This window comes from Dendropsophus ebraccatus, chromosome 5 (assembly GCF_027789765.1).
Source record: "Dendropsophus ebraccatus isolate aDenEbr1 chromosome 5, aDenEbr1.pat, whole genome shotgun sequence".
In the NCBI taxonomy this organism is placed as follows: domain Eukaryota; kingdom Metazoa; phylum Chordata; class Amphibia; order Anura; family Hylidae; genus Dendropsophus; species Dendropsophus ebraccatus.
Window position 1 is genome coordinate 26,128,283 of NC_091458.1, and position 12,591 is coordinate 26,140,873.

General features: G+C 43.0%; 1 protein-coding gene across 1 annotated transcript in view; it reads left to right on the forward strand.

Moving 5' to 3' along the window:
- Nucleotides 1-495: 495 nt before the first annotated feature.
- Nucleotides 496-12,591, forward strand: part of RAB30 (RAB30, member RAS oncogene family) — a 74,966-nt gene continuing 62,870 nt past the window's right edge. Inside the window, exon 1 of the mRNA XM_069969715.1 lies at nucleotides 496-661. The gene's annotated coding sequence lies outside the window, so the exon portion shown is untranslated. The remainder of the gene's footprint in view (nucleotides 662-12,591) is intronic.

A 12,591-nucleotide genomic window follows, 5' to 3' on the forward strand; every position in this document is an offset into this window, starting at 1 on the left:
TTTAACTATAGAATTGCTGAATACATTCTTTTTGCAAATTTAAGAAAAGCAAATCTGCATGGCGGATAAAGTGATCCAGTCACCCAGCTTTCCCAGGAACAGATGGAACGCTTTTACTGGATGATTTAATTTCTTTTATTATTATTATTTTTTTTTTTATTCTTAATTTAAAGGGCATGTCTTTCACTCTTAATTACAACCACGCGTCCTTTGCTCCTCCACATTATTCCATATGAGGAAACTTCTCAGCTTTTCCTTTGGCTCCGCTCAGCCTCCTAGTTCAAAATGTGTGAGCCTCCTCCTGCTGTCAGGATGCTGAATGCAGCCTCTCCTGGGAGGTGTAGTCTTCCCGCAGCCATCCCCCATTATGCCAGACTAGGAATTCCAGCCAGCTGCACTACACCTCCCACAATGCTATGCAGCAGGCTTCTCCCTCAGCACATTGATTGGCTTGTGGTCCTGAGGAATGATGTCATTACAAGAAAGCAGAGAGAGAGAGAACTCCAGTGCATTCATTGTGCATGGAGCAGAGGACAGGGCTTGATCTGCATTGACAATACAGCATTGTCCCTATAGCCAGGAGCCTCCTTGTCACCCCATGACCTGCTGATCCCATCTTTTTCCGCCCTGTTCTTCTCGTCGTGTATGCATCCCACTCCAGGTGAGTCATGCATGGCTTTGTCTTGGAGCATTTTGCATGCAATGATGCTGCTAAGTTGCCCTTGCAAGGCTTGTCATTCTGGTCAGTGAGATGCCTGGCAACTTCCATGAGCCAGCTGCTTCTCTCTGCAATGCTGTGGGAGCCCCTGCCTGGGCATTAAAGGGGTCTCACTGCCTTTCCCTTCACCAGGCAGAGAAATATTTGGCTGCAGGATCCTTGCCAGGCAGGAGGAGTGCAGCATCTGGATATCCTTAGGCTGTCACATTGTTATTATTGGTGTAGTAATAGGCAGCTCCCTGGTACCCAGTGCTATGATCAGGGGGGTACTTACTTATTGCTGGGCTGCGTATCACGTGTCATAGACTTAATACAGAATATATAGTATTTTTGAGGTCGGCGGATCCATGGAGGCTGAGCTGCATGTGGTACATGATAGATAGACAGCTGTCATTACATGTGCAGGAGTTAAAGGGGGATTCTGGACCCACACATGGACGGAGGTGGAATTATATGATTATTATGACTTGGGTTCTGTTCACACTAGTGTTATGATTCACGACTAGTATGATTTGTTTTCATACGTATCATGACGAATCCCATCAACGGGCCAATGGGGTCCATTATGTTTCCATTTGGGGGGGTGCTGGTAGTTTTGACACTGCGCCAATATAAACAAGAAACCCCAATGGACTGGCAAGAATGCTTAACAGAGGAGGATTCCTATTATTATTATTATTATTAGCATTATTATATGTATATGTATTATTATTGTTATTATTATTATTTTATTTTTGTGTTATATGTTATTATTGTTATATGTAATTGATGTAACTGTGTGATTTAGATTTTGGCTTATTGTTACTTTAATTATATATATTTTTTCTTTTTGTACTTTTTCAAATAATATTTTAATATAATTATTTTGTCTTATATATTTTTTTCATAATGTGTTATATTATTATTGTTGTTGTTATTATTATTATTATATTATTATTTTGGCTTATTTTTTATAATTATTATTTTGGTTTGTTTATTAGTAATATACTTTTTTATATTCTTATTTAGTTTTTTTTTAAATCATTTTATTTATTTCATTATTGTCACTTGCAATTGTGTTTTTATATTTTTTTACTAATTGTTTTTGTTTTTTGTAGCATTTAACTTATTCACATTTTATTTACTCGTCAAGTTATCGAGGTATTTATTAATTTTATTGAGTTTTTTTGCCATACTTGCATTAAAAATATTGCCGTTTAGTCAGAAGGCCATAGTTGTCAAACCCCTGACTTCCTTTTTGTGACACCTGCAAAGAGTTGGAAAAAGGGGACACACGTGGCTACATGGCGACTTACGATGCAGTCACATTCACTATCATTTGTTGCAGTGTAGCTTCTATAACAATCTATCTTATGTACGGTAGTCCTGACTGTATTGGAGCCTATTAGATGTCTGGTATTCATCCATTATTTTATACTCATTCTAATATTTTGTCTTTTATTATGTATGTTTTCATCGTAATCTGTATTATTATTTTGACTCATTCTTATCATTAGTTTTATTATTCTCGCCATTGTTTTGACTTCTTGGGTATCATCTCCGTAGTGTGTTGTCTTCTGTTTTCAACCTCAGGTTTCTCACTGACTTAAAGGGCTGTACCACTCTTACTCAATGATGTGAGGGGGATATAAGGTTTCCTATAGCATTCAGAAACGGTAACTTAGCTCCATAACTTTGAGTGCCAAACATGCATGTGGCATCTTATAGGTCAGGCAGTGAAACATATGCAAAGTAGCTTTCCCCCACAAGAAGAGAACTTGCTCTCTGGTGCCATTTATTGGAAGCAGCATCCAACTTACTTTTGGATGAGATACTGGCTTTTTCTTTTGGAGAAGTTTCCGGCTTGCCTACTAATCCCCAGTCATGTTTTAAGGCTCTTGAAGGGGCTGGCTGAGCATTGACCTGCAGGAATGCTGCTTCCAACAGGTGGCGCCAGAGAGCAGACTCTTCCTTCTTCCTTCCTTCCACTGGAGACAGCACAAGTTTTGTCTCCAGTTCAGGTTTGGTTTGAAATCAAAGTGAATCCGTACTCACCCACCAAACCCTTGGTACCATTTGATTACTGACAATCCTTCCAATCCAGTCAATCCTTCCCAGTCGTGTGACTGAAAATTTGCCTGGTGCCATGGTTGGGGTGAAAAACCTTTATTTATGAGTAGTGGTGTCAATGAGGTGTGGCTTATCCTGTCCGTGCCCTAGGCCTGCTACGCCTGTTCAATTCCTTCCTCCCGACCCCCTCATCTATAGTTCTGCACCTGGCTATAATTCTTCTATTCGGCCCTGGTTACAATACTGCGCATGCACCGAAGCAATTGGAAGCGGCACAGGCGCACTGCCGCAGCAAAGCTTCTTGTTGTAGGCTAACATGTCTAGTGGGCCTGTGCCGTCTTCACCAGCATCAGAATCAGTCATTTGTGAAACGCTGTGACTGCAAAGTGGAGTCCGTACCTCTCACAGCGATTTTGAGTCACATGACCAGGAAGGATTTACTGTTCGCATCGAACATTACCAATGGTTTGGGGTGGGTGGGTTGGTGAGTATAGATTTGCTTTAAGCTCCATTGACTTCAATGGAACTGAGTCGCAAAACCCCACTCAAATTGGAGACAAGAGTGGTGCTGTTTTATGCTGGATAACCCCTTTAAATCTTTTTGTATTGTCATTTTTTATTTCCAGTACATCATTATTAGGACAGCCTCATCTGTTTTAAACAGCAGATAGTCACATGCTTTATGGCAAGCCTCATAGACATAGACACAGTGAATATCTCCAGACCCTATTCTTTGTATAGGACACATTTGTAAGCATGCTCTGTAACCCCTGTGACCTGTGCAAAGGTCATTCAACAAGGTGGGGAGACTGACCTGTGAACATCATCTATTGTCTCTGCTATCTACTAGTGTCACCTTTTGCTGTAATTCTGTGCAGATCGCTTTACAGTACCCCCCAACTTATCATCACAGACAAAACAGGAAGTCTCAGCTTAGTTTTAAGCCTAGTGGACAGAAAGAAAACTGCCTGATTTCAGGATTGAAAAAATCACTTTACACCTATCTCATAGGTGAGAGTATACACACAGAGGTAGATTTATCAAATATGGTTTAAAGTGAAACTGGCTCAGTCGCCCCTAGCAACCAATCAGATTCCACCTCTCATTCCTCACAGACTCTTTGGAAAATGAAAGGTGGAATCTGATTGGTTGCTAGGGGCGACTGAGCCAGTTTCACTTTACACCATGTTTGATAAATCTCCCCCACAGTGCTTGAGTCAGTTCTTTGGGCCAATGGCGGATTAAGCTTAAGAAATTCATTAAGTCAATGGGACAGGCGGAAATTCGCTTAAAATTTCCGTGCGGCCTTAGTTTGTAATTTCCTCGAGTATTCCGTAGTGTGAACATACCCTAAAGCTGATCTCAAGGTTCACAGTTGCAGAGTATGGGAATTTATACAATTACATACAGATGTAGTAGAGCTGAGAATGCTGTTTGGCTTTGATTTTACATGTTGGTAAACCTTATACATTATCATTAACAAAGTGCATAAAGGAAGCCAACAAATTCAGCTCTGCTACACAATCTCCGTGCATGCTGTGTGTTCTTATGCAGATGTGGATAAATAAACATTGAACTGCCCATCCCCCTTCTCTCAAGCTGCGCCCCCCGAGATCTGATTTTATTTTTAACTGAGTTTACATTGCATTGTTCGAATGCTTGCGAGCCGAAAGGGGGAAAAAAAACACTTCCATATCATGGTTCACATGAAAATAGTTATTACTACATAATTAGATGTAGCTGAGCTAAATATATCTATGGTATAAGGCTGTGTTCACACACATTGCAGTTTCATGGCAGTATGGTCGTAGTACTGCAGCATTTTAACTGAAATGGCGCAGTACCGCGACTGTACTGCGATGTGTGATGAAGCTTAGGGCTGAGATGACAAACTCTTCTTTACTCTGCTCTGTCAAATACGTTTCCAAAATATTCCGGACTGTTGTATTGCTTGAGGGTGGAATGTTATATGGAGTAAAGTCTACTCAGGGTTGTGAGTAAAATATGTCTCTTTGCTTCTCTGTTACTCGGGGGTTACTTTTTAAATACTTAACTAGTTTTGAACTGATTTAAAAATATTTCAGGTTGTTTATCTCTATTCACATCCAAAGCTGTATTCAGAAATCTTTTGGTTGCCCTTGGAAACAGACAGCAGCTTAGTCCCACTGCGTTGTCAGACATGTGACTTAACAGTGTAGCTGTGTGCTGTCATCTTAGCTCTCACAATGCACTGCCATCTGGGTAACAGGAAACTAGGACTGCTGAAACTGTTAGATGGCTAGCTGTTGGGTCAAGGAGACACATCATACCTTTCATATATCTGTTATAGTGCAAAGAGTCATAAAATGTCTGTTTTTCAATGTGTTTTGTGCTGTTTTCATATTGCATATTGCATAACAGCATCTGCTGTTGTGAGAAAAAAAATAATATAATAAACATTTGAAAAAAAAACATTTCAGAAGAAAATAAAAAAATTCAGCCTTTTTTTTTATAAAGCTGTTTTTGAAAATATAGACAAAAACAATTTGTGGGAACATGGTCTGACTCATCATTGGTTTGATTCTAGTCTTTTTTTTCTTCAAAAAAAAAAACTATATGAGCAGGATAAAAAAACAAAACAAAATATAAAATTAAATTCATATGACCTAAAGGGGGTTATCATAAGATCGTAAAGTATCTCCCATCCACATGATGATTGGTGGTGGTCCAACTACAAATCCTGAGAGTTTCGGGCGTCCTCTGATCGTTGTGGGGAGCAACGCTCTGCTGCCGTCACCCCGGTTAATAGGAGCAGCAGCAGCGTGTAATAGCGCCAGCAGCGAGCAGGGAATGAGTAGCAAGCGAGCACCTGACCTGACACATTGGCGCCTGCATGCTCCCAGAGATTGCCCCGGTAATATGGGCTTTAGGATCGACAATCAATGTTAGATTGGTGGGGGTCCGCCCTTCAGGGCCGTAGGAGATCATCACAATGAGTGGTGCTGAGTACGGATGAGCGAACCTGGAGCATGCTCGAGTCCATCCAAACCCGAACTTTCGGCATTTGATTAGCGGTGGCTGCTGAACTTGGATAAAGCCCTAAGGCTATGTGGAAAACCTTTCAGCAGCCCCCGCTAATCAAATGCCGAACGTTCAGATTCGGATTGACTCGAACCCGAACCCGGTTCGCTCATCTCTAGTGCTGAGCTAAGGTACCAAACATACCCAAGAACATGGGTAAACACTTAAGCCCCTATTAAACGAGGCGATCTCTGGGAGCAAGCAAGCGCCGACCTGTCAGGTCAGCACTTGCTTGCTTCTTGTTCCCCGCTCGCTGCCAGCGCTATTACACCCACCAACAGTGAGTGGGTAAGTGCAGGGGGGGGGGGGCCACGGGGAGCTGCGGGGCGGGGGGCTCCCTGGAAGATTTTCATATCGATCAAGGAGTTCATAGGAGATAGCGGCAGCTTGCTCCCGCTGCTCCCGACGGCAGCGGATCGTTGCTCTCCACGTTGTTTATCTTTTAACATGTTAAAAGACAATGAAAGACAACGATCAGCCGACATTATTTATATCGGCTGATCATTGCCTTTAGGGATGGTCCCAATCCGCCGAGGTTCGGGTTCGGATGAACCCGAACGCTCGGCATCGGATTCCCGCTGTCTGCCCGGGAGGACCGCCTGGATCCGCCCGCTGCACGGAGACAGCGGGAATCATTACCGAGGGTTCAGTTTCATACGAACCCGAACCGAACTCGGTTCGTACCATCCCTAATTGCCTTTTATTTCACAAAGCAATTATCGGCTGTAATGGCCGTTAATCAGCCAAATATGGCCGATATTAATGTGTAATAGGACCTTTAGTAAGCTCTGCTGTCCTTTAGTTCTGATAATTAATAGGGGGTCTCATTTGTCGGACCCCCAAAGAGCATAAACCAGAAGAGCCCATAATCCACCACCTATCAGGTCACACTGATGCTGAATAAGGGAATTTTCTCTCCTCTGCATTAGTCTAGAGTGAGCAGTCACATCTCTGGCTGTATTTGGAATATTTCTGTAGACGGCCCAAAAATCTGCAACCAATTAACCCCCTGAAGGCTGTGCTGTGGAGTAGTCTCCCTCTCCCCAGCCATATGGTGGGAGGTCTTCAGCTTAATGAAGCTTGTGGTCCCCTCAAAAGTCACATTCCACAGAAATTGCTGAATCTTTATGAGACTGAGAGGTACATGGCGACCGAGGAACAATACATGGTCCTTTTCTTCTCCATTTCCTTCTAAAGCTAAAAATACAAAACCAGAATATTTTTAACTCCCTAAAGGGATAGTCCTGGAAAAAATAATTGATAGACTTTTCACAGAATAGGCTATGGTTGACACCCAGCACCCCCACTGATCTGTTGTTCGGCACCAGTACTCCTTGTAGTGGTGGCGTCAGGATACCGCAGCATTGGCTGAATGTATCCAGTCTACTCTTTTCCATTGCTGTCTATGTCCCTGAGGCTTGCTGTAAAGTATATCACTATATGCTGTTAAAAATAGCTCAGGCAAGATGGCTTCTCCCATAAAAATGACTAAACAAGTAATTTAAGTTAAATTAAACAAAATCTAGGTGATACATTCCCTTTAAATTCCCTTCAAATATCTAGAGGTAGCGTCAGTGGAATTTTAATGTAAAGCTTTCAGCAAATCACCTGGCAGTGTTATTATAAGGAGGATGTCTCGCCAGGACGTGTGGAGGACATTTAGATGTTTGGAACCTGAAATATGTGATACTTTCCTGTATACACAGTACGGTTCAGGAATGTAAGAGATGCAGGAGGAGAGGCCATTTTGATTTAATCTGTTGCATTCTTTTTTGGAATATTTAGCATGAAGAAAAAAGGTAGCGTTCACTTTATGTATTCACAAGAATTCATATAAGATTGTTTTTTTAAAGGGGTTGTGTATAGGAATAGCCCTAGGAGTATATTAGTATGCTTTAATATAAGAGCAGCTTCTGCTTTGGAAGACCCATTTATGACCATTCATGTAAATACAATGTAATACCACATTTCTCCTATAGTGGCCGCTGCAGGAGAACCATACAGCCACTGCAGCTGTCCAGCTGATCACTTAGATAATCAGCAGTGATCCTCTGATTATCAGTTAATCCTAATTCTCACAAAGTGTTGTTAAAGGGGTTTTGCAGCCTGTAAACTTGTCCAAGCCTAAAAACTAGATTGGTGTTGGTCTGACTCCTAACTCCCGTGGCGATCAGTTGTTTGAAGGGGTTGCACCAGGTCCTTGCATCACTGTACTATTTGTACTATTCCTGTTGACTTCCCCTTTAAAGGCATATTCCCATCTGACACAGTTATCTCTAGACATGAGCATGCTCGAGTCCGATCATTAGGCATTCAGATGCCTGTGGCTAAAGAAGTTGGATGCAACCATAGGGAATACGGAAAAAACAAGGATACAACCTATGGCTATGTTCACACACCCTATATTTCGTAAAACTGTGATTGGTCACTGTGGGCAGTTTGCACCAGTCTAAATTTTACACCCTTTGATAAATCTCCCCCATAGTGTACAGTGTATTCATTAAATAGCGACCGCAGAAAACCATGCCAGTGCACACTGTGGAGAGAACGGCTCCGGCTGCAGGCTCCATAGTGTGCTGTGGGGAGTTCTGATGCGGGCGCGCACGGATGCGTCTGCATCAGAACACTACGGTCGAAAAGATCATCTGCAGTACCGGCCAGGATGATCTTTTCAGAGACCGGCCGTTCCGTGACCAGGCCGGGTCACGGAATGGCCGGTCTCTTACACTGTATGAGCATAGCCTATGACTGTATCCATGTTTTTTTTCAGTACCCCCTAGGGCTGCATCCAACTTTTTCAGCCACTGGTATTCAACTTCTGGATGATCGGACTCTAGCATGCTTGAGTCACCTTCATCCCTAGTTATCGCCTATTCGCAGGATCGGGGATAACTAGCTGATCGCAGGATGTCTCACCAATGGGTCTCCCGTGATCTTGAAAATTGTGGTTCAGTCTCCCATTTGAATTTGTTCTCTATGGGAGCGACAGAAAGAGATGAGTACAGTGTTTGGTAGTTTTTAGCAACGGCCATAGGGAATGTGTAGAGAGTTCTAACGTAAGACTGGGGTCCTTTTCTCGAGATTGCAGGGGTTGGAGGTCACAGTGGTCTGTGATGTGATATATAAGAGCCAATATAGGAATACGTTGATTCATACAGTCAAATATCATTCGGTGTCTCGAGTTGTAAGACGGAGCAGATAAATATTCATCTACTTGAGATGCTGGTCATGTGACCTAAGTGTCCAGCGCTACATTGTAAAGTTCCCGTCCAACATGTTTCCTGCTTTCTAATTGTAGCTCCTCAGGAAACTCCTCTGTGATTAGTGGGTGCTTTAGTGGGAAACCTCAGACAACATTAAGACAACCTCTGGAAACTTGTGGTAAACCAGCGGCGGAGATGACACTGGAGGTGCGGAACCTGTGCCCTCCAGCCAAATAAAACACTACAGTCTGTGTTACTTAAAGATTGTTAACAAAGATGTTAACCCCAGTATAATCCCATCCAATGTCACACTTACAGGGTCCTAGAAAGCTGAGATATGAATAACTGCTTATTTTGGTCCCCACTATTTTAGCCACGGTCTAGACATGGAGGCAACAGTAAGGTCACGGTTTAAATATCCACATATGTGCCCATTTTTCTTAAAGGAGAAGTCCGGCGAAAGTTTTTATTTAAGTATTGTATTGCCCTCCAAAATTTATACAAATGACCAATATACACTTATTACGGAAAATGCACATAAAGGGGGACATTTATGAAAGATACGCCCGAGGCATACGCCAGGGAGAAGGGGCAAATCAGGGAGATGGGCGGGCTGGGGGAGCTTGGGGGGCATGATAAGGCGGGGAGGAGGCGTAAATCATGATCCAAATTTAGTACGCTGGGCGCCCGGCCTGCTGGATTCACTAAGAGGCGTGCGCCTCTTAGTGAATCCTGCCGGGGGAAAGGGGGCGGGGCCTAATATAAGACCAGCGTACTTGTACATCGGTCATCATCAATCCCCCCAAAGTGTTTTTTTCCCTGCACTTACTACTACATCAAGGCTTCAGTACCTGGATAAAATGGGGATGTCACGACCCGACTCCCAGAGCTGTGCGGGCTGTGGCTGCTGGAGAGGATGATGGCAGGGGGACACTGAGGGACACAGGGCACTGGAGGGACACTAAGCATCCCCCTGCCATTATCCTCTCCAGCAGCCACAGCCCCCACAGCTCTGGGAGTCGGGTCATGACATCAACATGTTATCCAGGAAGTGACATCACCATGTTGTCCAGGAAGTGACATCACCATGTTATCCAGGAAGTGACATCACCATGTTTTCCAGGAAGTGAAGCCTTGATGCAGGGAAAAAAAAGCTTTATCTGCATTTCCCGTAATAAGTGTATGTTGGTGATTTGTATAAACTTTGGGGGACAATACAATACTTTAATAAAAATTGAACTTAACTGAAACAGATGACCTCAGAAGGTGAATTTTGGTTAGAAACACTATGGTGACTATGATAGAGACCTCAGGAACCAAGTAGGTTGGTTTCATGTGGCCATAATATGTCCCCCCCTCTTTTAAGGTGGTACCATGACACGACCATGGACACTACACAGGGTTTTCATGAGATGCTTTGATGGGTGGGGGCATTGAATGGCAGACATTGTACAATGGCCTCAGGTAGCTGGCATTACCTATGTCAAACCTGAGTTTTCCTACCACATCTTAATTCTTACACAGTGTTTACTTGAGTGCTCCCAATAGGTCACATGAGTAACTACAGCTTTCCTCTCTACAAGATACCTTCTAATCATGACCAAATGAGTGTCTGTGTGGACTGTAATGGAGAAACCCTGCTCTTGAAGAAGAAAGGATGTCAGTATAACTTGGGTATACATGGGCATAACCATGCCATAGCAGCCACAGTGGAGCCTTGAGGTTGATGGGGCCTATTTGGGTGCAAGAACATTGTACTTTTGTGTAGGGAAGTTGGTGGGTCATGTTATATAGCAGTACTGTAGGGGTTTTCAGATACATGGCACTATTATTTATACCTTTAATTATTGCTACTCACACTGCTGTTAGGTGGTGGGGACCATCTTATTTATCAGAATTCTAATTCAGCCCCTGAGAACGTTTAATTAGATATAGCATCAATCTCTGGTTGATCGGAGGTTCAACCATCACAACCACCACCATGGCCAAGAAGGAGCTATGATGTCTTTTGTGTTGGTAACAGTGCTTGTATAGTTTTCAATTCATGGCCTTGGTGGCCTCGTGGTGGGACCCACTCATAATTTTGTAAGAGATTAACCCCGCATCTCCTTCTGCCATCTTTTGATGCCAACCAAACCTATAGAAGTTTAGTAGCAATGTAAAGATAATATGTATGCATTAGGAGAGTAAATTGAATTCCCCTTTAAGATTTCCGTAGTTGAAAAGCAAAATACTAAAAGTTTGGCTCAGTATTTTGTTGGATGTCTTGAAGCACTTTGTGGTATGAGATTTATGCACGTTGTAGCAGGTGACAGCATGGATCTGAGAGATAGGATGTTAGAAGAGTTAGAAGCCTTTGCTGAGCTTGTTGCGTCCCGCCAGTTTGTAATGTAACCTGCCTGCATTTTATGTATAATTAAATGATACAATGTCATGTGGGCGCGTTACGAAGCTCCTCAGCGTGCTCACAACTGACAATAGGCTTTGAAGAGCGTGCTGTGATTTCTAAAAAGACTTCAGATCCATCCAGGGGAATATGATTCAATGCGTTCACATATGCAGCTTTTTTTTTATCTTTGGTCCACACGTCACTGTGCTGGGCTGATGGGCCACCAGGGGAACCAAAGATGCTTCTATGGGCCCAAGTTAGCACAACAGGGTCTATCAGGTCATCAAAAAGATTGGACTGGCCCATCCAAAGACTGTAGGATCCTCCGATAGCCTCAGGTTCCAAAATGATAGAGGTAGTTGTCCAGTCTGACTAGGGGCTTAGAGGACCATCAGTGGTCATTTAAGGTAGAACTGGGTTACCAGAGAACCTAAGGATCCTCTTAGGGCTCTATTCCACCGGACGATTATCGTTTGCATAATCTTTAACGATTAACGATCTTAAACGACCGCTATTGCGAAAGACCTGAAAACGCTCACTCATTTCCATTGAACGATAATCGTTATTTATGATCGTAATTGCGATTTTTCTTCGCTATTTCTTCGCTATTGCGTTTGTATCTATTGCCAACGACCGAACGATGTCTTATTCAATGCGAACGTTTTGCGAACGAGCAACGATAAAAATAGGTCCAGGTCTTATAAAGCGATCAACGATTTCTCGTTCGGTCGTTAATCGTTAACTGCATTTCAAACGAGCGATCATCGTTTAGATTCGAACAATTTAACGATTATCTGAACGATAATCGTCCGGTGAAATAGGGCCCTTAAGGTCTGAAGGTCTGATGTGATAATGGGACTTGTCCAAGCACGGCTGAGTCAATCAGGTCCTGCATTGATCGAGCAAAATTGGACTGGTCCATCCAAAGACCCTTGGAACCTCCATGGAACCTCCATATGTTCAATGTTCTTACGTGACGAGGACTCATTCAGCTAATACGTGGCTCACCAGAAGATCAGTCAAGAATTGATTTGTTACATACACATTTACCTCTCAACAGACCCTTTATTTAATGGATGGATGGTAGTCCGCCCTCCTAATGTAAACAGGCTCAAATACAGTTCACTTTTGGAGCACGTTAGAACCCCCCAATCCCCCGCTCCCGCCTTCCT